Genomic DNA, 27,631 nt, shown 5'->3' on the forward strand with positions numbered 1-27,631 from the left:
GGTGACGCACAGACAATGGTAGGAAGGTTGATCACGTGGCACCAACGACGTCCAGGAGCCAAGAACTTCATGGCCGCGATCACAACAACGGGGTTCCCCCAGTCTCCAGCCCAGTCTCCAGCCCAGTCTCTAGCTACACACGAGCGCCCTTTCGCACTTCTCTCACGAGTAGCTGGACCCTGCTGCACATTTCCTTTTCCTGCAAAGGCCTGACTCCTCACTCGTGCTCTGTGGGACTCACATATTGGGTTCCACACACGTCCCCTGGGACCTTCATCCCAGGTAGCAGATTGCAGCAGTGTCCGTCCACTTACTGTGCCCTGGAAGGTAAACTCTGGTGTTTAGGGAAAGCTGACAAGGCAGGGACCACTTATGATGGAATTCCAGTCTTCAGCAAAAAGCTAAGCAAACATCAAAAGAATGTGGATAAGAGCACAGACAGACACAGTGAGTAGGCAATGTTAAAGGGGCGCTTCATTTGAAACATTTACCCCAAAATGAAGAGGTCACCTACAATGATTTAAACGTTTGTGACCACTGACCAGTTACAAAGCAATTTCAAATCCTCCACATTCCCTACTGCATCCATGGCATGCTTCTCATGTCAGCTCTCATGAGGTGCGGTGCTGAATGCTTTCAAAATATCCAACTGCTGTAAATAACACTGCATGCTGTCGTGTGTCTGACCGGCGTGGCCTTTCCAAAACATCATTGATTTTTCAAAAAAATCTGCTCCATTAGCTATAAATTCACTTCATCTCAGATCTGCCCTTCCATTACCTTAACCAATAGCAAATCTGACCTCTCTGTACAGGGATAGCAGGTTCAGTTAATGCACATCGATATTTCTTTTCTAGTAAGATAAAATGGCAAACATGTTGTCCTTGTGTGTGCTTTTGTTTATTCGTGTACACCAACAAGCCTTAGTAATGAGCTCTCTTACTTTTGTACAATGCTTTTGAACAATGGCCCCCTCTCACTTTCTTTGGGAACCTGAAATTAGAAAGATGGCCCGTCTACGTGATCTGATGTATCCTGATATGGCTGAGGACTCCAGGCCTTGATAAGCAGATCCTGGAATACAGGGAGACACTCTCACAAATGTGGGACCTCCTTCCTGTGCCTAATCAGAGAGGTGGGGTTTGGGGGCCTCAAGTTGATGTGCCATCTGACAAATCATGTGGTGGTATCAGGGACTGCTGTCATTGTTACAAAAGTGGATGCCTAGAGTCCACCTATTAGTCACATGCCAATATAGCAAAAACTTACAAAAGGCAGTGTCTGGCATTAATACAGTGGGTACAGAAAAGAATCACCCCCTTTGAAATATTCTCATTTTTTTGCTTTACAGCCTTAAATGAAAACACAAAAACCAATATTTTTTTCCAGCTTCACTTACTCAATGCAATCTATAATATCCAAGCGAAAGATATCACAGCTACAGTTCAGAAGAATTTAAAAAAATCAAAAACAAGATGTACTGAGATTAATAAAGTATCACCCCCTACTAAACTCAATCAGGTGTAAGTAAGCACCATTTCCAATATAGACCATGGTTACTGGATTTCTTCCACCTGTGATCAACTGTAATCAGTGTAATTAGTGAAGCATAAAAACAGCTGTTCCTAGAGCATTCATTCCCTTGCTTGATAGTGCAACTGACAGCAAACAACTGATTATGGGTGGCAAGCCACTTCCAAAAGATCTCAGTACAGTAAAGTCCATAATAAAGAAGTGACAAGTGTTTGGTACTACTAAGACCATCTCTGAATCCAGCCGTCCCTCCAAACTGGATGGAAGAGCAAGGAGGAAACTGGTAAGAGGGGCTACCAAGAGGCCAATGGCCACTTTGAAGGAGTTACAGGATTTTATGGCAAAGAGTAGTCATTGTGTGCATGTGACAACAATTTCACAGGCGCTCCACAATTGTGGCTTGTTCGGGAGGGTCGCAAGGAAAAAGCCACTTCTCAAGAAAGGCCACATTAAGGCTCATTTGAGCTTTGCCAGAATGCACCTTGAAGATTCTGATGCCAAGTGGAAAAAGGTCTTATGGTCAGATGAGACCAAAATCAAACTATTTGGCCTCAATACCAAACAGTACACCTGGCGGAAATCTAATGCAGCTCACCATCCACAACATACCATACCTACAGTAAAGCATGGAGGTGGCAGCATCCTGTTGTGGGGGTGTTTCTCTGACATAGAGCCTGGGGCTCTCGTTAGGGTAGAAGGAAAAATGGATGGGGCAAAATACAGTCAAATTCTTGAGGAAAACCTGCTACCCTCTGTCAGAAAGTTGAAGATGGGCAGAATGTTCACCTTTCAACACAACAACGATCCGAAGCACACAGCAAAATTGACCACACAGTGGCTGAAGGAGAAAAAAGTTATTGTCCTCGTGTGGCCCAGTTGAAAATCTGTGGAAAGATTTGAAGATAACAATCCACCAACACTCACCATCCAATTTGACCGAACTTGAACAGTTCTGTAAAGAAGAGTGGGCAAATATTGAGTGGGCTCAATCTAGATGTGTAAAGCTGATAGAGAAGTATCCCAACAGACTCAAGGCTGTCATTAAAGCAGAAAGTGGTTCAACAAAATATTGACATTGGGGGTGATTCTTTATTAATCTCAGTATGTCATGTTTTTGATTTTTTATAATTTTTCTGAACTGTAGCTATGATATCTTTCACTTGGATGTTATAGGTTGCATTGAGTAAGTAAAGCTGGGAAGAAATATTTTTTGTGTGTGTTTTCATTTAAGGCCGTAAAGCAAAAAAATGGGAATATTTTGAAGGGGGTGATTCTTTTCTATGCCCACTGTAAGTCTTAACAATTCACCAGTAGCAAAGCTTTAGAATAGGAGCCCCCCATAGTGCATCTATTAGTCGCTCACTGGTATTAAACATTGAACAAGGGCCCTGTTTGTGTGACTATTATCAAGCCATTAAAGCACCAATGTTAAAGTGTCACCACAGACTTAATCTCAGAGTACTTTACATATTAAGGGGGTGCTTGAGAGCAGGTCGGGTACCCAAATGAAGCCAAGTACTTTAAGTTAAAAGGTACTATTAAACAATCAATCAATTACAGATAGTGGTGTACCAAAAGGAGAAAAACAGCAGAGCTGCTGCCACCTGGCCCTTCATAGGCCATGTTTTCAACTCTGTCTCCCTGGTGGGATGGCTGGTCCACTTTTGGGCCATTCAATATTCAACCCTCATGTTCCTTCTGCTCTGTCACTCCCACACAGTGAGCTCTTACCTGCAAGAATCTTCCCCACTCTAAGCTTATCTGTATTGTTGTTGGAAGGAGCTATTAAACCCTCCCACCTCTCCAGATATATTCAGTCCTAGCCTTCATTTACAAGTGATTATCGAGTTGTGGCACACACCCATGATGGCCATTCATCTAGCATGACATTGTTTGTAACTCGTTCATAGTACTCTCCAGTGTCAGAGTCTTTCAAATCAAATCAAAGATTCTTTCAAAAAAAAAAGTCAGTCAGTCCCAAATCTCGGACACCAGGAGCAACACACACCATCTTACTGTAAATACACTCCTGGTGATGACATAACAAAGCAACAAGCATTACTAACAACAGGCAGCTAAACCACAAAATAATAAAAATGAATATAATAAGATACAAAAAGGAATGAATTAAACCTCAATTTCATTACACCCTGCAGCTAAGTCACAGGGACAGGCCCCTCTGTGTGTGAGGAAGGCACTCTGCCAAATGTGCAGTCCATACAGCCCTACTCTGTGTGGCCAAACACGCATGCTCTTCTTCTTCTTCTTTTCATAATACAAAGGAAAGCACAGACAAAAACAGCGTCGGCAACTACTACCATGTCGTTTCTTTGTGCCATTTCCTATTCCAGTGTGCTCCACATTGATTGGCTGCCAAAATTCATGGCACAATTGAAAATTTAAAACTGTGCCAAAAAGCTGCAAAGAAGTCATGTAATCTGTCATCTCCAGCAATTCCTGGTTTTATAATTTGACATCCTCAAATTAACAGAATTCAGCAACTGCTGTGGGAAAGTAGGACATTCTTCCCAGCTCAAAGTCATGATGCTAGCCTGTTCCTCCAGTCAGGAATTATGTATTAGCGTGTATTTATGTATTTTATTGCTATTTTGGTTGTTTTGGAGCATGAGGAGGCGGGGCCACTTTGAAATTACCCCTCCAGAGCCCTCCCGCTGGCTGTTTAAGTCAGCTGAGTAGGCTCAGGGGCAGGAGGTCATTTTGATTATTGTGGAGTTTTGCTTTCTGTTCAGATTTATTGGCATTTGTGAAATTATTTTCTTGTTTTCTTCGCTTCCCCCTACAGATTGTGTGTTGTAACTTGATTTCTCTGAATTGACTTTTCAGGCAAATCCTTTTTGCCTCTTTCTGCTCTGTTAATTTTTCTTTTTCGTTTTATGAAGATTCCTTACTGCTTTTTTTGATCACATGTCAGGGGTTGATTGTTATCCTCCCTCTTGTGGGGCTATTTGACAGATTTGCAGACATTTCATGTTGTTTTGCCAGCTGCCCATTTCTGGAACCTCCTCCTGCTGAAGCCAGCAGGTAGTATTCAAGGCCTGGCTGAGCTTATGTGACCCTCTTCTGGACAGGTTGGCAAAGGTGCTGCCCTGTTTCTTAGCATATGTTTGGAGGCCTTACATCCTTTTTGCCTTTTTGAAGACTCCACTTCATAACAGGAATGACTTTTGAAATCAATTTGTGAATTAATTCTGGGGTTAGGAGCATCTCAGGGAACTCCCACTGCAGGCCCAGTGGTCCACTGTGTACTGCTTCAAGAGAGACCCCAAGAAACCAATGATATAAAAATCAACAGCAAAAACAAGCAGTGGTCAAAGGTAATAGAGGTAAACTTTAATGGACAGAACAAACAACAATGAGTTAACCAAAAATTCAAGTCTGGAAATCCGTGTAAAATTTAAAATGTAAAAATCCTTTAAATTGGGATCTACCACTGTCAGAGTCTTTGTAAATGCAATCCAAAATTGTGGATGTCAGGAGCAATGTACCACCAACTTAAATGCTCTCTAGGTGATGACATAACTAAAAATCACTTCTGGTCATCGTGTGATAGAAACATCAAGCACCGCTAACAACCATGGTCAGGTGGCTGTTCATATTGTACAAAGGAGTCACCAGTCGTATGCATGCTCAAACTGCATGAGCACGTTTGGTCTGACTAACATGCCACGATGTGGGGGCTCAGACTATACATGTTCATGGCCTAGAAGGACAGTTTTACCCAGTGGCATTCTGATTCCTCCAGTAAACATATCCTAAGATACTTTTGACATTCTCCATGTAGCTGGTATGTGTGTTCCTATATGAACGTTAGCTTTTTGAAATCAAAATGTGAAAATGATCACAGCAGCAACACCTAACGTACCATGCATGCCCGGCCACTGTACTACAACACACCAAAATGCAATAGCAATCATTTGTCATTGCCATTATAACTGCAGTCTTCAATGTCAATATTCAGTATATCATCTGGCAAACCTGTTGAAGTAATTGTCATTTTTATCACGGTGTTCATTTCTTTTCATACTGCAATACAGAGTGATGATATATATGAAAGGGTTTTGTGACTTTTTGCTGCACAATGAACTTTGTGAAACTTGACAGCGACATCAGAAAATCAGCTTTTGAGACTGCTTACACTATAAGACAGCCAAGTGAAAATTCTGACATGACAGAAATTCTTCTGATTATATGACAGCCAAATTGTAAGATGCAATCAGGCACCGCAACCCCGCTCTTACTGCACGTATGACGACAACGGCTGAAGATGAAACTCAGGTCGACTCGGAAAAAACCTGTCAGTGACTCCAAATAAGGCTTACAAATTTTGCCAGATTTGCACAGTGTATGCCTCGCTTTAATATCCAGGCTAGGGCATTTGGTTTATCATACCAAGTAGTAGGAAGCCGTTGCGGCCACTAGGGGGTGTCATCATCCTTCAAGCCCCAGACCACAACTACTCAAAGTCCAATATGGGTGCAAAAAATACTTTTAACTTAATGGAAATACCTTTCAACAGATGGTCTCTCCTCCAGATCACACACAATTATTTTTCTCTGTTCTTTCTCCACTCCTCCCAGGTGAAGTCTGTCAATCTCCCCAGAACTCGTACTCCCTGAGTGAGGGGATGCAGCTCTCTTTATGTCGCACCCGGGCGTATTTTTAGTCCTGAGGGTTAGGTGGAAGCCCCCCTGACTAGGGACACCAGCTTTTGACAGCTCCGTCTGGCGGCGTCCATGACACTTAAAAGGACCGCCCAATGGGACTACAACTCCCAGGTTGCCCTGCAGCTATGTGCACAGGTGATCCCACAAAACTATGCAGCCACCTAGACCATTAGAGGAGCCCCTGTCTTTCCGGGTATGTATAGGTCTATTTATTCTATTCACATGTGATATTCTAAGTGGCCTCCCTGCTGCCACCTATCTGTAGGAGGGGTTTTTAGCATTTCCCTCCACTGTTCCCTGGCTTGGACCGCTAACGTTAAACTGGGGCAGTGGTCTTCTGTCACCTGCAGTGTTATTACTGTACTTACCCACAAGGCTCAGCTCTAGTCTTGCACTAGCCTAACTGCAGTGCCTGCTGGCCCTCCATTATACAGCATATCTGTATTATGCAAATGAGCACTCTTGAAAAAAGCAACTTGAGACTGTAAAGTTATTGCAAAATGATAGATTAGAGTGAATGAATCTAAACAGAGCCGTGTTTATGAATATTTAATGGTCACAACAAACAGAACACTATCCCGCGGTTTGAATTGTGAGGGTGATAGTATGTTTGAGCTTTCTTCAATCCTAATATAATGAGAGAAAAAAACAAAAACCGGAAATGAAAATTTCAAGGACAGGCAGTTTTTTCAGTGGTTTGCTTTTCTATTCAAGGAAAAGTCCTGCAGGGTGAAATAAAAAGTATCGGGACTGTCGACAATCAAAGAGCATTCTATCATTGCTGCAGAGCTCCCATGATGCACTGGTCCCAAGAGATTGATCGGTGGGCCAGACCATAAAATCGGTCAAAGCTTTTGTCTTGTTCTGTTCTAGAAAATCAACTCTTAAGCACTGGTGATCTCATAATTTAACAAAGGTAGAATTACTGGATGTAACAGGAGCAGCTATTGAAGGACCTGCAGATCTGATGTGGTCTTCTAGGTAAAATGGCAGATCTTATTCTTGGGAAGGAAAGTTAGACTCTATAAATTTCTCTTCATGGTTTTACCAATTTTAATAATTCCAATACCACGCAGGATTGAGGGAGGCTGGGCAAAAGGCCAGAATCAACCTTGGGGGTGTGAACTCACTTTCACGCCAATATGGGGCACATTTCTAATTACCAATTTGCCTAACTCTGACATCTGGCCTGCATCAGGCAGAGGCAAACATGCCTGATTTGTACGTAGGATGAGTGCCGTGGGCCTTTAATTTATTTACTTTGAGGCAGCATGTACTCAAGCACTTCAACTACAGCGGTTACTCTTTTGACCATGAGATGCTTCATCCAGCACCCCCAACTCTCTCTGCCAGATTATTTTCACGTTTGCCTGAGTTGGGAGGTTTTGTACTTAAAGAAATGTCCTAAACCTCAAGTCAAAACGCAACCAACCATATACAAGAATATTGACAACTATTTAAAGATTGTGTATAAATCCCTATTGCATGAATAGTTCAGTTCAATCATAAAATCCTTCCCTTTGCAACTCACTGACGCACATACCACTTAACAACGAGAATCCAAAAAGTTGAAAACCAAAATCCTAAGCCGCAGAAGAAAGTCAAAAAAGCAGAAGAATCAAAAAACAGGACCTTGCAATAAAATCCAAAGATGGAAGGCGAAGAACACGAGCTGGTAAGCCAGCTAATTCTTCAGTGCTGGACTGAGGCCTTGGTGGTCTTTAGTGGATTAGATTTGATAAGATTTATGAATCGCAAGGGGAAATTTAGACACATATGGGAGAAGGAACAAAGATACAGACTCATGGGACACGTTATCCAATCAATTAATAGAGAAATAGACAAATAAACATGCTTCAACACCCCCACATTGACACAGAAAAACAAAACAGCACAACACAAAGTCAGAAAAAATAAAAAATGAAACAAGGTCATTACAGATTTTTACACTTTCTATATTGTGGATAGGCTGCTTGCAACAAGTGACATCTGTCTCCAGCAACTATAAAAGATGGTGGAATGCAGTTATTAGTATCCTAATATTGAAATGAAAAAATGTTAAAAGAATCTAGCAAATGCAAACACTTTTTAGGGAACATCTTGTTAATTTTGTTGATGGCAACCCTTCTGTTATTTTGGGAACAGTTTCTGAGCAGCCGTCTTGTTTATATGCTTATATTGGGTGATAATATTTAGTCCATAAATCGTGGACTATTGGTCTAGCGTTTGGTCTTTGTGCAGAAGCATCATCTCATTGAAATGAATCCATCAGGGTGGAACTACAGTTCACCACACCCATGAAGTCACTTACGACACACTTACTCAAGGGCAGCATTCTCGACAGGCCCATTCCAAGGCATGTGTTGCATTTACTGATAAAAAGCATTTTTAACTTCAACGGATGGTGCCTATTCACTGTCACACAATAACCTATTTAAGGAAATTTTAAATGGAAAAAAAAAAGGAAGTGGTAGTTTCATTGGAGCCTATTGACTGTCAAGGTGAGGGAAGTAGCTGATAGTCTGACTACAGGGGTCTCAACCTTGGGTCCTGGGAGGCTAACAGGCCCTCTTTATACTTGATAATGAGGTCTGTCATTTATTTACAGTGTACTCCTGCTGTCACTTTGCTACATCAATGAGGGCAGATCACTAGACTGTTTAATGAACTCAAATTAGATTTTTTTCTTTTTATTTGCTGGGTTTTCTTCTAATCTAATTTTCCTTTTTTGAGTTGTAATATCACTTTGTCTGTTACCTCAATTATACGATACATCATAAACACACTAAACAGGCCTAACAGGTGTAACTGCTGGATGGGCAGAAATCTGCTTATATGATATAGATGGTCATTTTTGTCTTATGTACACAGTTCATTGAAATTTTTACTTGCCTGTGCTAATGAGCTGTTTTATTTCAGCCAGGGTTCAAACATCCTTTATATCAGTTTTGTTCACTGTTTATGTTAATAGTGCTAATTCTTTAGTTTCTTTGTGTCTACGCATCTTTTGCTATGTACCATGTGTTTTACGGGTGGTCATCCAATAGGCGGAGCCTCCTGCCCATCACTGTCAAGGATCTGCCCTCAGCATTGAATAGAATTTAAATTTCTTTCATAGTTATAGAAAATGATACAGTATAGTCATTTCCCCCTATAAGTTAGTAAAGATAGAACTTTCTTGCTATAACCGAGATACAGTGTGATAATTAAGTCAGTTGTTGTTTAGAACAGGTTCCAGTACACAGGGACGTGAAAGTCCCATTTTCAACTCAGAAATGGGATAGTCATACAGTTTTCTGATCGTCATTTCGGAATGGAAATGTTTGGAAGTGATTTGTAACGATTTGAAATGTACCAAGATTTAAGCTTTGAACAGAACTTTTCTTAACAAGAACTTTTCATTTTTTTGGTAGTTTAATTTTCTTTTTTGTGTGAACTGTTTTGCTTTGAATTTTAACTAAAACTTTTAAAAATGAAGATGTTTTGTCTGTGAAATCTTTTCGGTCTATCAGGCTTTTGTTGAAAGATTTTAAGTTAGAGCTTCTGAACTTTGGTAATTTTGGAAAAACGCAGCTACAAATTCATTTTATTATAAAAACACTTCACTGTCCTTTGTATAGCTAGTTTGGTTTTTGATGGTATTTCCTCCTCTAGTTATGCATTTGTTGGATTTTACAAGACTTTGAGTGCATGGGAACTCTCAAGTTCATGACATCAAAAAGCAACATGGAGCCATGATTATCGAGTAGAATGGCCTTTTTTCAAAACCTGTTTTCCTTGGCTGAGAAATCTCAGACAACAGCATGACACTATAAATCAGCCTATTCAGGCAAAATATTTATTTCTCAGATCTGGACAATCTGACCCAATCTATTTTAGGCCTCAGATTTCAGGCCATTGTGACAAGAAGGAAGTACTATGAGGACTCATGGCTCCACTAAGTGTTTTGACACATGATTTCAAATTTTCTTCATTTCTCACTTCTGCCTCCATATTTTGCCACTCAGTCTGGCTGTGGGTGCACAGTCATGTTCACCACACAAATGTATAGTTTTATCATTTTAGAGGTCACCTTTCAAATATTCAGAAGGGCTTCATCACCTCTAGAGACAAACACCTCACAGCCCTGATCAGTTCCATATCGATTACTTTTAGTAAGGTAACTTACCTTTGGAATAAAAATGACTGCTTTTCCCTCCCATCAAAAGATCCGCGCTCCTTGCTAAGGGATTCCCTTCACTTCTTGGCCAGCTTGTGATAACAGATGGATAGATTTTACTATTCTTAATTGTCCCAGGCGTTAACAGCGGAGTCAATCTCATACTTTTCAATTCCTTTTTATCACTGTAATAAGCTGCCTTTAATTGATGTTCAGGGCTGCTAATGTTTTTTTAACCTGCAATGTTAAAGTCGTTAAAGAAACGGGCTACTTTAAATGGCCTTTTAAACGCACATCATTTCATCTGGGTCAGAGGCTGCTAGTGGGTGGTATTTCTTATAAAAGAGTCATGCTATTTGCTTGACGTATCAGGCCTGGCTTACCATAGAATAGCGTGTCGTCGCACTGTGACTTTAATGGAGGCCAATTTTAAAGGATCATGGGGGAAGGACTTGGAGGTTGCACAGACACTCATGGCCCTTTCCTGTCCCATTCCTTATTGAGTTTGATTTTATTAACCTCCTTAGTGTTGCATTTTATTTAAAAAAACATGTAAAAAGCATTGCATTCTTTTTGCATGAAAAATCACATTTTTATTAAATCTCAAAAGTATAATAATGATACAAATAATAATATGAACATTAGAACAATCTAGACGAGGACAGGCCATTCAGCCCAACAAAGTCCTACCCACTTAATTCTCCTAAAAAACACATCAAGTTGAGTTTTGAAAGTCCCTAAAGTCTTACTGTCTGCCACACTACTTGGTAGCTCAAGTGTCTATCGTTCTTTGTGTAAAGAAAAACTTCCTAATGTTTGTGCGAAATTTACCCATAACAAGTTTCCAACTGTGTCCCTGTGTTCTTGATGAACTCATTTTAAAATAACAGTCTCGATCCACTGTACTAATTCCCTTCATAATTTTAAACACTTCAGTCATGTCACCTCTTAATCTTCTTTTGCTTAAACTGAAAAGGCTCAGCTCTTTTAAACTTTCCTCATAACTGATCCCCTGTAGCCCTGGAATCAGCCTAGTCGCTCTTCTCTGGACCTTTTCTAGTGCTGCTATGTCCTTTTCGTTGCCTGGAGACGAAAACTACACACAGTACTCCAGATGAGGCCTCTTTATATTATGTGTCATCGATTCTTCGTTGTCCTGTGTTTTATGTAGCACCATGGTCCTGGAGGTACATTATTTCGTTTCACTGTATGCTGTACTACTGTATATGGATGAAATGACAATAAATACTCTTGACTTGACTTGACTTGACCAGTGCGTTATAAAGGTTGAACATGACCTCCTTGGACTTGTACTCCACACATCAGGGTGCTATATAACCTGACATTCTGTTAGCCTTCTTAATGGCTTCTGAACGCGGTCAGGAAGTCGACAGCGTAGAGTACATTATGACTCCTAAATCCTTCTCATAAGGTGTACTTTTGATTTTCAGACCACCCATTGTGTATTCAAACCTCACATTTTTACTTCCTATGTGTCATACTTTACATTTACTGACATTATATTTCATCTGCCACAAATCTGCCCAAGCCTGTATGCTATCCAAGTCCATCTGTAATGTTATAACGGATTTCAAATTATCTGCTAATACCTATCTTGGTATTATCTGCAAACTTAACCAGCTTGTTACTTATATTCATATCTAAATCATTTATATATATTAAAAATAGCAACGACCCTAGCACTGACCCCTGTGGAACACCACTCTTAACGTCACCCAATTCTGATGAGGTTCCTCGCACCATCACCCTTTGCTTCCTGTGTCTGAGACAATTCCCAATTAAAAACATCACCCTGAACTCCCACTTCTTTTAATTTGATTCCCATCCTCTCATGTGGCACCTTATCAAATGCTTTCTGAAAATCAAGATAAATAATATCATATGCTATAGTTGTATTGTATCCTTTTGCTTCTTCCTCATAGAATTCCAGCATATTAGTAAAACACGACCTCCCTCTTCTGACCCCATTCTGACTCTTCAGAATAACTCCTGTCCTTGCCAGGTGTTGCTCAATCTTATCTTTAATAATTCCTTCCATTCAATTTCCTGTGATGCATGTTAAGCTTACTGGCCTGTAATTGCTTGGATCTGCCCTGTCACCCTTTTTATATAATGGGATGATATTTGCCATTTTCCATTCCTTTGGAATCTCTCCAGTGCGTAGTGACTTCCTAAAAATATGTGTCAAGGGTTTATATTTGTACTCACTAGCCTCTTTAAGAACTCGAGGGTAAATATTATCTGTTTCTGGTGATTTGTTTGATTTCAGCATATTTAATCTGAGCAGCACCTCTCCCTCTACAATAAATCCCTCAGTACCTCCTTAGTAGTCACTTTTACCTCTGGGAGGTTATCCACTTTCTTACTTACCGTCGAAAAATGCAAGTTTAGGGTGTCCGCTATGTCACTGTCTGTATCTTTTAATTCCCTTTTACTATTCCTGATGCCCTTCACCTCCTCCTTGACTGTTCTTTTACTACTAAAATACTGAAATAATCTCTTAGGGTCTTCTTTCGCCTTATCTGCTATATTCCTCTCCATCTGTCTTTTAGCCTCCCTGATATCCTTCTTAATGGTTGCTCTCATGCCCTACGATTCACTTTGCAGTTATTAGTCTTATATGCCTTATAAAGCAGTTTTTTCTTTTCTTTCTTTTTTAAATCTTTACTAATACACAGTGGAGTTTTTTAAATTTCCTATTAATTCCAAATTTAGGTATGTACCTGTCCTGCCTTACATGTAAAACATTTTTAAACGTGTTCCACTTCTCCTTGACTGTCTCCACACTTAAAAGCTTATCCCAGTGTATCATCTGTAGACTTTGCCATATCTGCTCAAAGTCTGTCCTACCAAAGTTAAACTTAACAGCTTTAGTCTCAGCCTCTGCACTCTTACAAAATACTGAGAATTGTATTGTCACTTGACCCTAGTGGTTCAATCATCTCTACACCCTCAATTCTATCATGATTATTACAAAATACTAAATCCAGACAAGCTTCACCCCGCATTGGTGCTTTAACATACTGTGTTAAAAAAAGTGAACAATATTAACAAAAATAATAATAACAGTAATAATAATACTATTAATGATGCCAAAACAGTATATAATCTCAAAATGAGTACTTGTGGTAAATCTTAAAGCACTGTGAAAGACACAATCCAGTGTCAAAGTTGGGACAATAATAGTATGTTTCTTTTCGTTTTTTCTTTCCAGATTTATCAGTTTTTGAACAGTGTACTGCACAGGTACAAGTTGGATTCTGTTTTTTTTTCTGTTGGAGGTATATAATCAATAAAATGTCCACCAATAATATGCTCTGGATTGACCCACAACCACTTCTCTTTAGCAGTAGTGTGGACGGTGGATGTGCAGCAATGACTTTTTCAACAAGCTGCTGGCATTTAAAGTTTGCAGGAGATAATGATTTGCCAACTTTTTGTTTGTATAAAATGAATGCATTCCAAATGTACTCTTCCACCAGATGACGAAATATCTTTTTATAGTATTTCTTTTGTTGCCTCCGCATTATGGGATAGAAAGTCCATTCTTGATCTGCACAATCTACGCCACCCATCGTGTTATTGTAGTTGACCACAGCACAAAGCTTCGTAACCTGCTTGTTCCCTTTTGCCTGTACAGTGACTATAGCTGCATTATGTACAGTGGTAAGAAGAGAAACATCTTTCTTGTCCTTCCATTTCAGAGCAAGCACTTTACCCTTTTGCTAAGCTACTAGCGCACCTCGCTGTAATTTAGCTCTGCCAAAGTCTTCAGGTATGCCACGACAGTTAGGACACACTGTTCCATATGCGTCAAGTCTTTCTTTGCAGCAAAATGTCAAATAGATCTGGCGAAGTATAAAAATTGTCCATGGTTACACGGTAACCTTGATCCAGCAGAGCCTCTATTAAAGTCGGCACCGATGATGTAGTAACGCCATACCCATTGAATTTCGGATCAAACATTGTCCCTTTCCCTGTGTATAGAGCCGAATTCCAAATGTATCCCATTTTAGATTCGCAAAGCCAAATCATGCTCTTTTTGATGCAATGTACCGTATGCATGACAGTCTGCCCTTATAAGCCATGAGACTTTCGTCAATGCTGAAATTGCGGTGTGAAATGTAAATGCTCCAAAATTTTACTACAATTGCCTGGTGTAACTCCCACATTTTCTTCATTTTGGGTGCTGGAAGGGTATTCTCATCATTTATTCACTGTTGGAAAAGTGTAGCTGTTTCATAACTATTGAAAACTTACACTCAGACATAATTTTTCCAAAAAGCGTCAGCACTGACAGCACTTTGACAGCCTGATGATTCTTGGTTCTAACACTTACGCAAAAAGCATCTGTACAGTTGGGCGAGTGACACTTGGGACTAATGCTAATGAAGTTAACAAATAAACCTTTTTAGTTTCACATGAAAGATTTTGAATTTTATAGCACCTTTATAAAATTGGCTAATGACTTGGTTACTTGTGGAGCAGCAAGTGCAGAGAGTTGCATATTTGTGTTTCAGACCCTGATGAGGAGGTGTGTGGACAGCCTAAGAAGGAAGTACACTACAGCTGATCTAGCGGGTGGAGGTGGGGCCTTTAAGACTCAAGTCATCCTATCAGGTGAAGACAACAAATAGCAAGTATTTGTATTTCTGCTAGGGTTCATACGGTTGGGGTTCAAATGCTCTTTTTATGTCTTTCTTGTTTATTTGTGATTCCTCGCTCGCCAACACCCCCCCAGCCTGTGCTACGCACCAGCCACTTCGTATCTTTGCCGCTCGCGTATGTGGATTTCACTTTCACCAAACAACAAATCTTTTAATTCTCGCGGATACGCCTTTTCATTTGGAAGAAACACTACTTTTCCCTAATGGCAACACGAATTAAATGATCTACAAGTCTCCGACTTAAAGTTTAAATCTGAACAATATATTCGATCTCTTCACTGTTCCATTATTTCAAAGAGTAATAATTTCCATTTGTTTGTGCTAATAATATCTTTACTACAATTTTTTTGAGACTTTCGAATTTTAGTATTTTCGTTATCTTTAACCTGCTCTGCATGTGTATCGCGCTAACATTTTTGAATTCTTTATGATGTTCTACTTTGTCATCTACTCTTTGTCTTTTATTTCCAGCATGGTTAAACCTCTTGGCATAAAGTCTCATCTCGTGGGATGTGAAAGTATCTCTATGAAAAAATCACATCTCGTCCCAGGCTTGTCTTGTCCAAGGGTTTTTTATTATAATAGAAAGATGTTAACATTGCTTTTGTTTGTGATTTGCTTTATTCTTTACTTTTTATGTATCCATATTCATTCCTTTGTTATGTATCTTATGTTCTGTTGGCGGTTTGCCCAAGATGCATCCCTGAAAGTGACTGCCCACATTCCTGTGAAGGTAGTTGCAACCCACAGTCTCTTGCAGCTCATTTGAATGTGCTTGGGAGTTGGTGAGTGTTTCTGCTATGATTTCTGTGATTTACTGAATTTTTTTGAACCTGTGCTCTGTTTTTGTTAGTTCGATGGCAACTCCTTTTTGCCTTTTGCGCTCCACAGCATTTTTGAGTAATAAATATTTTTACTTAAAAAGATTTTGTGCTTGCACGTATTATTAGCGGGAGTTTGAAGGCAATATTCCCCCTCCAATGGACATTTTTAGCTATTTTGGGACTTTGGGAATTCCTGAGTTAGGAGCAGCTCCACAGCATTAGAACAACTGTAATGAGAACAAGCCTGTTTATCTTATTCACCGAAATTGTCCAAAATAAGATCTGAAGGTCCCTAAAGTCCTGCTCTCCATCACACTATCTGCTCATTTTTCCCATGTGTCTGTGGTTCTTTTTGTGATGTAAAACTTAGTAACATTTGTGCAATATCTGCCCTGAAGAAGGTTCCAAATGCGTCACCCTGTTCTTGCTGTAAAATGTATTTTAAAGTAACAGCTGAGATCCACCGCACTAATTCCTTTCAGAGCTTTAAACACTTCTAAGCATCATCTCTTAATGTCCATTTGGGGTATACTGTATGCGCATTTTGGTGTTAAAAGGTCTAGGAGGCAGCACCCCCTGCTAAAAATCATTCCAGTAGGAGGAGGCTGTGTAAGTGTTGTGAGTGAGTGCATGAGTGCTCACAGATGCCAGAGGTGAACGGCAATTCTGATGATGACGGATGAGGTGAACCCCATGATTAGAACCAACCAGCAAGCTGAGAAACAGCATCAGCAGTGGCAGAATGCTGAAGGCAAAGTAGGCGGTCGGTTCGGCAACCTCTAAGGAACTGTGGAGTTGACAGCAGTAGAAAGAGTTGGAGAGCCGGAACTGCAGAGCCCGTAGTAAGAGCATAGAGCTGGAGTAGCAGTTATAGGGTGAGACCTCTGACTGGCAGGGAAAGTGACACCAGAGAGGACTTAGAGAAAGCACAGCATTTTCAGAAGCCAGAACATCGCAGGGGTTAAGGAAGCCTTTAAACCTTATTGTGTGTTAATGTGTGTTTCCTTTTGTCACGTGTGTACCCCTGGGGTTCACCTTCAGAATTTAGGCAAAGGTAAACAAATCCACCCCAAACTGAGAGGAGGCGCGTGTCATCCACAGAATAGAGAAGAGCCTCAGTAACTGACACCACCCTGCCCCTTCTGGTCAGGACCAAATAAAAGGGGGCATCTCTGGGGTGCCATGTCTCATTTCGACCCTCAAGTTGGAAGAGGAAGGAGCTCCAAAGCTGCCTGAAACAGATGTACTTCAACTACTGCTCAGTCTGAAAGCTGTCATGGCTGTTATTTGTTTTGTTTTGTCTCTTTAGAGGCTGGACTGGACAACTTTGTTTATTGCATTTGCCAGCCACAATACTTTCATGTGTCTCCCCAACATTTACTGTGGGATCCCTCAAGTCTTCCTGGCCATGTGGGCTCCCAAGGGGTCTCTACAATATGTTAGGCAGACAGAATTTAAACCTTGGTTGCAGAAGATGGCACAAAATGAACCATGCCAGCTGTACAACCAGACATATGGTAACTAGGCTAATCATCATATGGGGCCTACGGCTATTTGATCTGAAGAACTGGTAAAGAATTTCATTTACATTGGCAAGTTCCACGTGCTGTATGATGTTTGTGCATATTTTTAGAGCATGTCTTGGAAGAGACCCATTAACCTAACCTTTTCATCCTATAAGAGAAAATGAACGCACCAGAAGAAAGATGCACACAGACACAGGGAGAACGTGCTGGATACTCACCACATCACACCTTTCCCTTGATGATTTCATACATCTTGTTCTTCATGGGTTTGCCACCACTAAAGTCTCCTAAAGGTGACGTGAAAACATTTATACTCCACATCCCCTCTCGTAAGCTAAGCACACAATCTGTCAGGGCCTTATTTTATTTCCACATATCCACATATCCTATATAGTGCCTTGTACCTGTGTGAGTACGGAGTGTGTGTGTGTGTGTGTGTAGGTCTGTCCAGTGTCGCTTCCTGTTTTGAGTGCTGTGTTGCTTTGCCTTTGGTAGGTACAGTATGAACTGGATTAGGCCACTTTGATAATGGATGGGTGCAATTTTTTTTCCTTTTTGTAGATAAAAATGTGAAATGGAAGTAATTACTGTACATTTATTACAAAAGCAAGTGACAGTTGTTTGTGATGAAGAGGCCATGTTGGCCATCAGTCAATATCATGAAGATCAGATAACAAAATGCTTTGGAGTTGCACTGTATGGGAGGCACATCCTGTTTGGGATGCCAGACTATTAAAAACCAGGGAAACCACTTCAGTGTGACACGATACATCCCTCCGGCTTTCATTTTATGACATTTTAGGACTGGCATTTCCATTCAGCTTCCTTGCCAGGATGCAACGGGTAGCATATCTTTGCCATGATTGTATTGTTTTATTTCATTTTCTCCATCTCTGACACACAGGCCATGTCCTGGACCAGTGGAGGCTGAAATATGGCTTTTATGGTATCTTTGTGGCCCTAATGGACTGGAATTATAGGCCGCATAACTGTGCCTCTCATACTTTGACAGATTCATGCAGGAAATGCTGTCATGGCTCCTTCAAATTCTGAGCTTCCTCGTCCAAATCCGCTGGGCAATTTTAAAAAACACTGAACCCATAACCTTAGAAAATGAAAAATAGCAGCGTGAGATGTGTGTAAAGAGAGCTGGGTGGAGGTCGGTGAGTCAAGTTTCATGTTAAACATTTATTGGTGTGATTATTATGATAAAAGGATGCTTGGCTTTGAAAAGGAAGTGCATTACCATATATAAAAGCAGACACCCACCTAGATTTATGCTCTGTACCAGAAATATACTCAGTTGTGATGGCACAGGGCCTTCTTGCACCCCTGGGGGACCAGAGTACACTGCTACATAAGTACTGAACAGTCCTATAAAATGAACAATTAACCCATCTCATATACTAAAATTGACTGATCTCTTAAGGCTTCCACACTATCAAAATCCGACAATCTGTGAATTAAAGGGGTACATAAAAGTTTAACTTATTCCTTACAGAGAAATCAAAGAGACCAAGCAACACATTCAAAACACTATTGTGTTATTGTGAAATTGCTGCATAGTACCACCATTGTTTAGTGTGAGCCTTGGCTTCTTCTACCTCCTCCTGTATCTCTGGGGAAGATTTTGGTCCTACTTGAGCACATGAAAGGCACTATAAAAATAAAATATTATTATTATTATTACTTTTTTCCTGATTCCGTACTCAGTGGCTGAGGAAGAGAGGCCACTTTTAAAGTCAGACCAAGGAGTACTACAGCATATTATAAGTGCATCCCAGAAACATTTCAATGTCAGATGAATTCTCATAGGAACAAATACCTGAAATGGGCAAAACTGGTAAGGAGTTTGAATTTAATCCAAGTGCCAGTCCTGCACCTTGCAATTTTTGGATTGGGGTCTACTTTTTTTGAGTGTCAAATCCATGGAGGAGAGATAAGAAACAAAACTATCCTTTACATGCCACACTCATTCACAGACATGGAGGTTCAGATTAGTCACTTTAATAAATGGCTGTACAGACCCCTTCAATATGCACGTAGCAGTGTACTGTGACCTTCTGCAGGCAGAAACCATGAACGATAGTGAAAGGCTCAGTGTGAAACTGTTAAAGCGAAACCCAGAGATGCCTTATCACCTCCTGCCTCTGCTCTTCATGGTATGGAAACGAGTGAAAGTCGCAATGAAGATGACACAACGTCTGAACAAGGCAATGCTGGATAACAAAGTTCTTATTTCAAAAAGCCTATAAATGGCTACAAGTTCAGGAGAGCAAATGGGAATGGAGGAGACGCAAGTCATTACATTCGCTTCTCCCGTCTATGAGCTGAAGATCTGAGCTGTCCAACGAATGAATGAGTGAGGGGCTGACTCTTGTAGTCAAGCAACTTTTATAAGAAAGAAGAGAAATATTCACAACAAATTAAAAGTGTGCAGAAAGGCCTGATCATGGATGGAGTCCTTTTACCTACTTTTGACATAATCTTAAATGACTGTTTTTTTTGAGAGACTTAGGATTTGAAAAAAAATTCAGAAGAGGTTTGTATGCAGCAATTGCAACGTGCAATTACAGCGTGCAATTACGTCTTTTTTTCTCTTCATTTGAAACGCTACATGAAGAGCTTTGAAGGTCCCCAGTAGGGCTGCCTGTTGAAACCATATTACAGTGTACTGGAGAAGGTAGAGGATTCAGAAAGCATTCGGACTCTTGTCACGTTTTACACATTTTGTTACACTGAGCCTTATGCTAAAATCACCTAAATTACCCTCATTAAAAATATTCAATACTTCAGATTGATAAAAAGAAAATGGGATCTAATGATTTTATGTAAATTAAATAAGAAATTGAAATATTACGTTGACACCAGTATTCAGACTTTTACTATTGTGAAAGTTGCCTCAAGTGCATCCCATTCTACTGATCATCACAGAGATGTTTCTACATTGGGTTTGGAGTCGACCTGTGGTCAATTCTGGTGACTGGACCTGATTAGAGGAGGCACACATCTGTCTATAGAAGGTCCACAAGGTGTCCAAACACCAAGCCATGAGGTCAAACAAATTGCCCACACTTTTGAGGGAGAGGATTGTGCTCAGGTGGAGATCTACAGATGGCTACAAGAAGCGTGTGGAGCTCTGAAGGTTCCCAAAAGCACACTAGTCTAAAATGGTAGACAATGGTTGTTTGGAACATTCATGACTCTTCCTAAAGCTGGAAGTCTGGCCAAACTGAACAATCATGGGAAAAGCGTCTTGGTAATAGAAGTGAGCAAGAACCCAAAGGTAACTTTGTATGAGTTCTGTGTGGAGATGAAGGAGGCAGCTTTCTGCTTCAATGCACCTAACATTTGGAATAATTTACCAATAGAAATCTGCCAAGCTAAATCTGTAAAATATGTCAAAAAAACATCTAAAAACACATTTTTTTCAATCTATCTTTCCAGTAATTAAAACATAACATAGTGATCTGATGAAGTTTAACTCGCTGATGTATAAATAAGTACCCAACATTAATCCATTGTTTTCTTTTTTCTTTTTGTTTTCCATCCAGTGTGGTGGTGCTATGCGGCACCCATACCTGCTCAGAGTGCTCCGTTCTGCAGTCCCCTGGGGTACTTGAGAAAACAAGGAGGACACCTTTACTTGATCCCTAACATGGCCACTTAATGTAGACTCTGTACATTCTCATTATTCTTGCTTGCATTTAATTTGAATTCTTCCCACATCTCAAAGACCAGGTAGTAGTCGAGTCAAATGCACAGTGAAATTCTTAACTACATGATATACCAACATGCCACCACTGCCCAGAGCCATGATAAATTTCTATTTATGGAACAGAAACAATAAATGACCGCTGCCATCTAGTGGAATAGCCTGGACCTATACATCCATCCATTTTCAATATCAGTGTGTCGGGTTAACTGGTTTGATTTAGGGTATCAGTATATGTGGGCATGCTCTGCTAAAGATTGGGGTCTTGTCTTAGATTGCTGTCAAGAAAGTGGAAACTCCATAAAGGGAAATACATTTTGTTCCTTCTAGATATCTCCTTTGCCTGCAGCCTGGTCAACCATCAGATCCTCTCTTTAACTTTGGCGTCACTAGGACTGTCCTCAGGTGGTTTGAGTCCTACCTGTTGGGCAGATCCTAGTGTGTATCCTGGCACGGAGGGATGTCAAGGGTGTATCAGGCAAACAGGGGTGGACCCCAAGGTTTTACACCTCCTCTCTAGGCCCCATCATCAAGTCCCAGGGTTTCACTCACCAGTGCTATGCTGTTGATATGCAGATGTACTTGTCGATCCCTCCAGAGGACCATATGGTGTCAGCTAGAATATTTGCAGGTCTCACTGATATTACAACCAGGAAGAAGGAGCACCATCTCCAGCTCAAACTGGCAAAGTTGGACCTTCTTGCTTTCCTAGCCTTCCCACCTATTCAGCACCTCATGTGTGTTTAGCTTATCTCTCGATCGCTAACACCTGCCAAGCTTGCATGTGACCCTGAAGTGATCAATGGCCAGCTATCCTTAACTGGCCATGCTGCTATGGTCTCTTGGTCTCAACTTACAGCACATGGTATCTGACAGAGTACGCAGCACAATTCCTGCTCCAGTCTTCAGTCTCGCCACTGTATCTCTCTGCTGGCAGGAGTACTGGCATGTGTCACTAAGTCACTACCGATTATTTAAAAACACAGCAGCACATCTGGACTTCAAGCAGTCGAGGAGGTGGGCACATATCACTTCTCTCTTCAAATCACGACACTGGCTTCCTGCAGTGGCACATATTAAGTTCAAATCCTTGATGCCTGTCCAGAGAGTGGGCTGCTGATGAACTGTGCTTGGTGATGTGTGCTATCAAATCTCACTCCAGACTCTTTTCATGTGTAGCTCGTTGCTGGTGGTGCGAGCTGCCCACCGGCATTTGAAATTCTGACTCCCTCAAAGAAGGGTTTGAAGACTCTCTAATTCTGAAATGTTCTGTCTATCTGACGTTGGGTCTTCTAACCTAGGAAGTGTCTCTTGCTTATATTTTGCTCTGAGCTCTTCACTTGTGGTGGTCAACTTTGTATCCATCTCCTGTATCACCAGTTCCCAAACGCTCCCTCTGACTGATGTTTACTTGATTATGTTGACCTCTTTTGAATGTCACTTTGGATATAAGCATCAGCTAAGTAATTAAATGGAAACGTAAATAAAAGAGAAACAGGAAGGCATTGCGGCAGCCCACCACAGCCTCAAGAACTTTCTGTTACTCCACTTCCCAAAATATCAACTGGAGGCTCTAAAATTTGCTGTTTGAGGGAGTGTTGTGTGTGGCAATGACCCCATGTTGACTTCTGCTGGGCTCCCACTTCTCATAACCCTGTACAGGAAAAAGCAGCTTTGTAAACTGGATGGCCAGCCTTGCTACCAATGGCTCTGGAACTTGAGTACCCACTGAGGCAGATGCAATCAGCTTTTCCCATTTCACCCTGAGATTGTTCATTTCAGATTGTCCTCTTTTGGTTTAAGCACCGCATTGATTAATTGTTTGTTTGTGAGCTACATATGCTGATTTATCTAATGACTTTGCAGCAGGAGGATCACGCCATTTATCACAGGCACCCAAATCAGGGCCTTACAAATGAGCTGTAATCTGCTCCAAACACCATGTGCTCACAGAGTATCACGGCGCTTCACAAGCTGCAAATTAATACCCGAACAAGGAACGCTTCATTCTGAAATTGGATCGTTTGCCTGCACAGCACAGCACATACGCTTGAGCTGTAATTGTGACTGTTCTCCTTAGCATTGTGTTAGCAAAGTCGGGGAAGACGGATGAGGCGGAGGACGACTCTAAGCTCTAATTTTGTTCAATTATTTCTAGAGATGAAGTAGCACTAAATTAATTCCTGACCTTGTGGAATATGCAACCTTGTCAGATGTTATTAAGACAGAGAAAGTGCAATTAAATTGTCTTGCATGTGGACTAAATTTCACTAATAGCATCCTGTGTAAGGCAGAACAGATGGCTTATCTCACACTTCGATATGTAAACCATGATTTAAGGTTACTTATATTGTGCTAACAAAAAACGGGCAGACAACACCATGAGCCGATTCGGTGTTCCCCCTAGAAACTGATGTTAGTGAGAGGTAGCGGTGGCTGATGAGGGTGAAGGGCGTCCCCTCCTTGAGAGCTGACACTGATACTCCATGTAATTCTAATTTTTAATTGAATCAGCTTCTTATAAGTAGTAGGAGATTAGAGCACCATTCTTTGCTCTGGATTATAAAGTAAGTTACTGGAAGGGGGTGAGAATTGGGGGAATGCATTTGCTTTGCGGATCACGTTATTATCTAATGACGGTGTTAGATCTCTGGCAAGTTCTACATGGACAGCCCGTCACATTTAAGGACTGCAGTGGCTAAAGTTTTGCCACTCCTCAGTTACCCAATTTGTCACTGCAAGAGAATTCCAGCGCATGAATGATTACAAGATAACTGAACGCTTCCACATTGATTTTACACAGCATATCACAAGATGAGGGTCATGTTGGCAGCCAAGCAACAATTAAGAACATTGAATTGCCATGGAATCAAACCCAAGAGGACCTCACTTCAAAGTCCTGCACTGTGGTGAAGTGCCAGTGGTCAGAAGCGGTCTGCTTGCAGTGAGAGCTAATAGGAGACCTCCATTAGTCAGCCGCGCACAGAATGTTTCAGAACATCGCAAGTGGGGTGTCTGCTAGTGACGTCACCTGGGACCTCTCTGTCAGCCCCCTCATTTTCTGAACGATGTTGCCACTACACACGACAGAACAAGAACAGTAGTGCTGTAGTAAGTGTTTGCTCCTAAACCTAGTCTGATCGCCGTCACTACTTGTCACTTACAGCAATTCCTGGAGACACCAAGTGAACATAAACTTCACAGACAACTCAGTTGTGGTGTGACCCCTTTGAAAATTCAAAGGGGTTTAATACATCAATTTAATTTACTTTAAGACCGAATACAGCAATACCTTTAATTCTCCCAGGCCCCCACAGGTTTGGCACATGCAGATTATTGGAGGGGTGATAAAGATTACTGGGTGGTTCCCCTACTTTTCTCAAGGGTAAGGGAAACACTGTTCTGTTAAAAGAAATTAAGATTTCAGCAGTACATCAAAATTGTGTGTTTATATAATCAAACAAAACAAGTCCAAGGGATGAGTAAAAGGAGAACAAGAGCAAAAACCCCTCAACTCTCTGGGCCCGTTCACTCTGTCCGTGTATAGAAAATATAGCAGGCCCACAGGGCAATCAGTGCATGGACCAAGAGATGAAACACATTTAAAAAGAAACCTAAAATGTTGAAAACAGGATATAAAATAACACCAAGCACCTGAACTTAAATACCAGACAAAATTTACAATTAAAAAGAATTAGCCCTGCATTGATAAAGGAAACTAGAACTTAGACATAAAACACACAGAGTGAGTTGTAAGTACAGGAAGGCACCACCTAATGTGCGCGAAGTGTTCTGTGAAATGGGACGTTATGCGAACACTATATTCTATATAGCCTGGTCTGGCATTTCTTTAAGCATCTCAAACAAGCTTCACAACTCAGCAATGCATGTCAAAGTGCTGAGAGGAATTCACTTGGTGCTGTTCCTCAGTCCATGTCATTAGCAACTTCTCCATATCTGATTGTGGTCCCTCTCGCAATATCCATTAACCTTGAAGCTTTCAGTGGAACCAATCCTTCCTTCCTTGGATATTTTTTTTCATTTTTGACGATCATTGTGATTGTGAAGTGTGACATGTCTAAATTGCAAACAAACACCATCACTGATTTTACCACCTTTGTGCTGTTTATTAACCTTGTGTTCAATACTTCTCTTCTGCCTCTTGCTGCTGCTATCACTAGGGCTAGTTTCGCTGCATTTGGGGGAGCCATGATGCAGTTCACGGCAATATTTTTAGAAATTGAAACATAACATTACCACACTCACGAGATGCATGTAACACGAGATTGGGTGGTACTGCCCATGAGTACTTATAAGCGGTCGGATCTTTGTGCGGCGTATATCTGTATATCCACAATCTACAACGACCTGGAAGTGGATGACCCTACGATCTTCATACCATCACGACGATGATGTCATGTAATGCGCACCTCCTGTTGTCCAAGCATAGCAACACCATAGTAAGGGTAGTTGTGCCCCGTCATAGACCAGTAGGTCATCCAGTGCTGGTTCCTGTCTTGTGATCACTGCCATTAGAGGACTATGCAGGTTTAGGATGATGGATGGATTGATTTTTGCAATCCCAGCCATCTTTTTTTAACTGCCCAGTTTATCATGACCACAAAATTACCCAAGGCTCCTCCAAGTATCCCAAATGGCCTGTTCACAAGTGCAAACAAGTACATAACAAACAGTACAATAAATATTTACCACCCAGGTTAGGGTCCTACTGCACAGGACACCATCAACTAACAAGTTTGCTTTTTCCCACACTCCTAGAACTTTCTGTCTGCATTTCCAATCACTTTCTATACTGGATGCTCTTCATCCTACCACAAAAATGATGATGTTGTCTCCTGACCTAAGTGTGAACTCTCCTTCTAATTTAAGCTCATGCATACCCCAAACTGGAGCCAGCTTTACAATCAACAGGCTGTATTATAACAACAGACAACGCTATTCCCTGGAGGTTCCTGAGATACTACAGAGTTGATCAGAAACTCCTCATCATCATCACCAGGACAGGTTTAATGGCCACTTTCTAGGTTTACCCAGGTTAAGCCACTGCCCCCCAAATCCTTTTCCTCAGTTCTCAGTGTATCCTTTGAAGTGGGATCCATTCATTGTCATATCATCCCTGTTGGTCTCATCCCCTCCACCTCCATCGTGGTACACCTCTTCACCCAATCATCCGTCATTATGATCTGGTTCACTTTTTGAACTTTTTCTGGTAGGCTTGGGTTCTGTTTGCCATTTTGAATACTGGATGACTTAAACTAAAATTAGACTTTACTTTCACAGTGCTTTTCAAGATGTTATAATACATTCATATCTTGCTGTGATGCCACTTTCAGACATCATTTGTTTCTAGTTGTTATAGTGCTGCTATGCATGGAGCATGACTTCCTCGAAAAGATTCAGTGAGTGTATTTAAAGTTTCATTCTTATTAATCGGCTCTCAGCTTTGCTAAGAACTACAAACTTGGCTAGTGTATTACTGTTTTGGAGAACCTTCAGCCTGTTAATTATGGTTGTGATACTCAGCACAATTTTTGAACCATCTGAACTTCTGGTCCCTTATTCAATATTATTTGCCTTCCAACACATTGCCAAACTATTCTTTGCCTTTCACTCCACATGCTCAAAACACCTTAGTTTTTGTCCGATCTTCTCCACACTCTTAACACAGCATTCATCTTCCTCTCACTCTGTGACAGTCCTCACATCCACCCAGTCGTGCTTATCTTCATTCTTTACCAGCTCTGCTTTATGTTCCACCTTTATCATCTGATGTGAAATTATGATCTGTAATGATTTACAACTTTAAATCCACTTACACATACGGAGGCAGCTCACCCAGGACCAACCACAGGACAGGGTCCACATCAGTCTAAAGCATAATATCAGTTGCCATCTCGGTACACTAGACTTTAATGGACTAAGGTTTGTTGTCACTCTGAGGGCTGCTTTTCTCCTCCATTAAATCAGAAACCTCAGTGCAGTGTCCGGTATCTTTCTCTCCCCCTTGTTACACTGATGTCCACAAAGCATCAAACTTAATTATCCAGTAAATGTTAAACAACACAATTTGAACATGAAGATATTGTGGAAAGATGAAAATTGTTTCCATACCTTAAACAGTCTTAGTGTGGTCACCATCTGCAGTTCATTCAAAATCAATTGGTCTCAGTGTTTGGGAGTAACATCTAGTAGGACGGCTCCAACAGTGGTGATGATTCTCTCCCTCTCTCACAGGTGGTTTATGTGACCGATGTTTTTTCTTATGTGGACGCTTTCACATACCTGCATGTGAAGAAACAGAATGATAAAAGTATTCTGTAGTTGCCAGTGAGAATGCCAATGGCAGAGGAAAAACAAAAAAATCTTTCTTCTATATTTAAATGATAATATCTTTTCACCAGTTTGTTTAATTCTTTACTAAAGCTATTAAATAATTAACTGTTATTCACAAAACTTACATTAGGGTTTAATTTTATGATT

At 40.8% G+C, this 27,631-nt stretch overlaps 1 protein-coding gene across 1 annotated transcript in view; it reads right to left on the reverse strand.

Moving 5' to 3' along the window:
- The window catches only part of tmem121aa (transmembrane protein 121Aa), a 374,667-nt gene that overhangs the window by 214,122 nt on the left and 132,914 nt on the right, over positions 1-27,631 (reverse strand). Inside the window, exon 2 of the mRNA XM_051920085.1 lies at positions 27,263-27,433. The gene's annotated coding sequence lies outside the window, so the exon portion shown is untranslated. The remainder of the gene's footprint in view (positions 1-27,262; positions 27,434-27,631) is intronic.

This window comes from Erpetoichthys calabaricus, chromosome 16, assembly GCF_900747795.2.
Source record: "Erpetoichthys calabaricus chromosome 16, fErpCal1.3, whole genome shotgun sequence".
Lineage (NCBI taxonomy): Eukaryota > Metazoa > Chordata > Cladistia > Polypteriformes > Polypteridae > Erpetoichthys > Erpetoichthys calabaricus.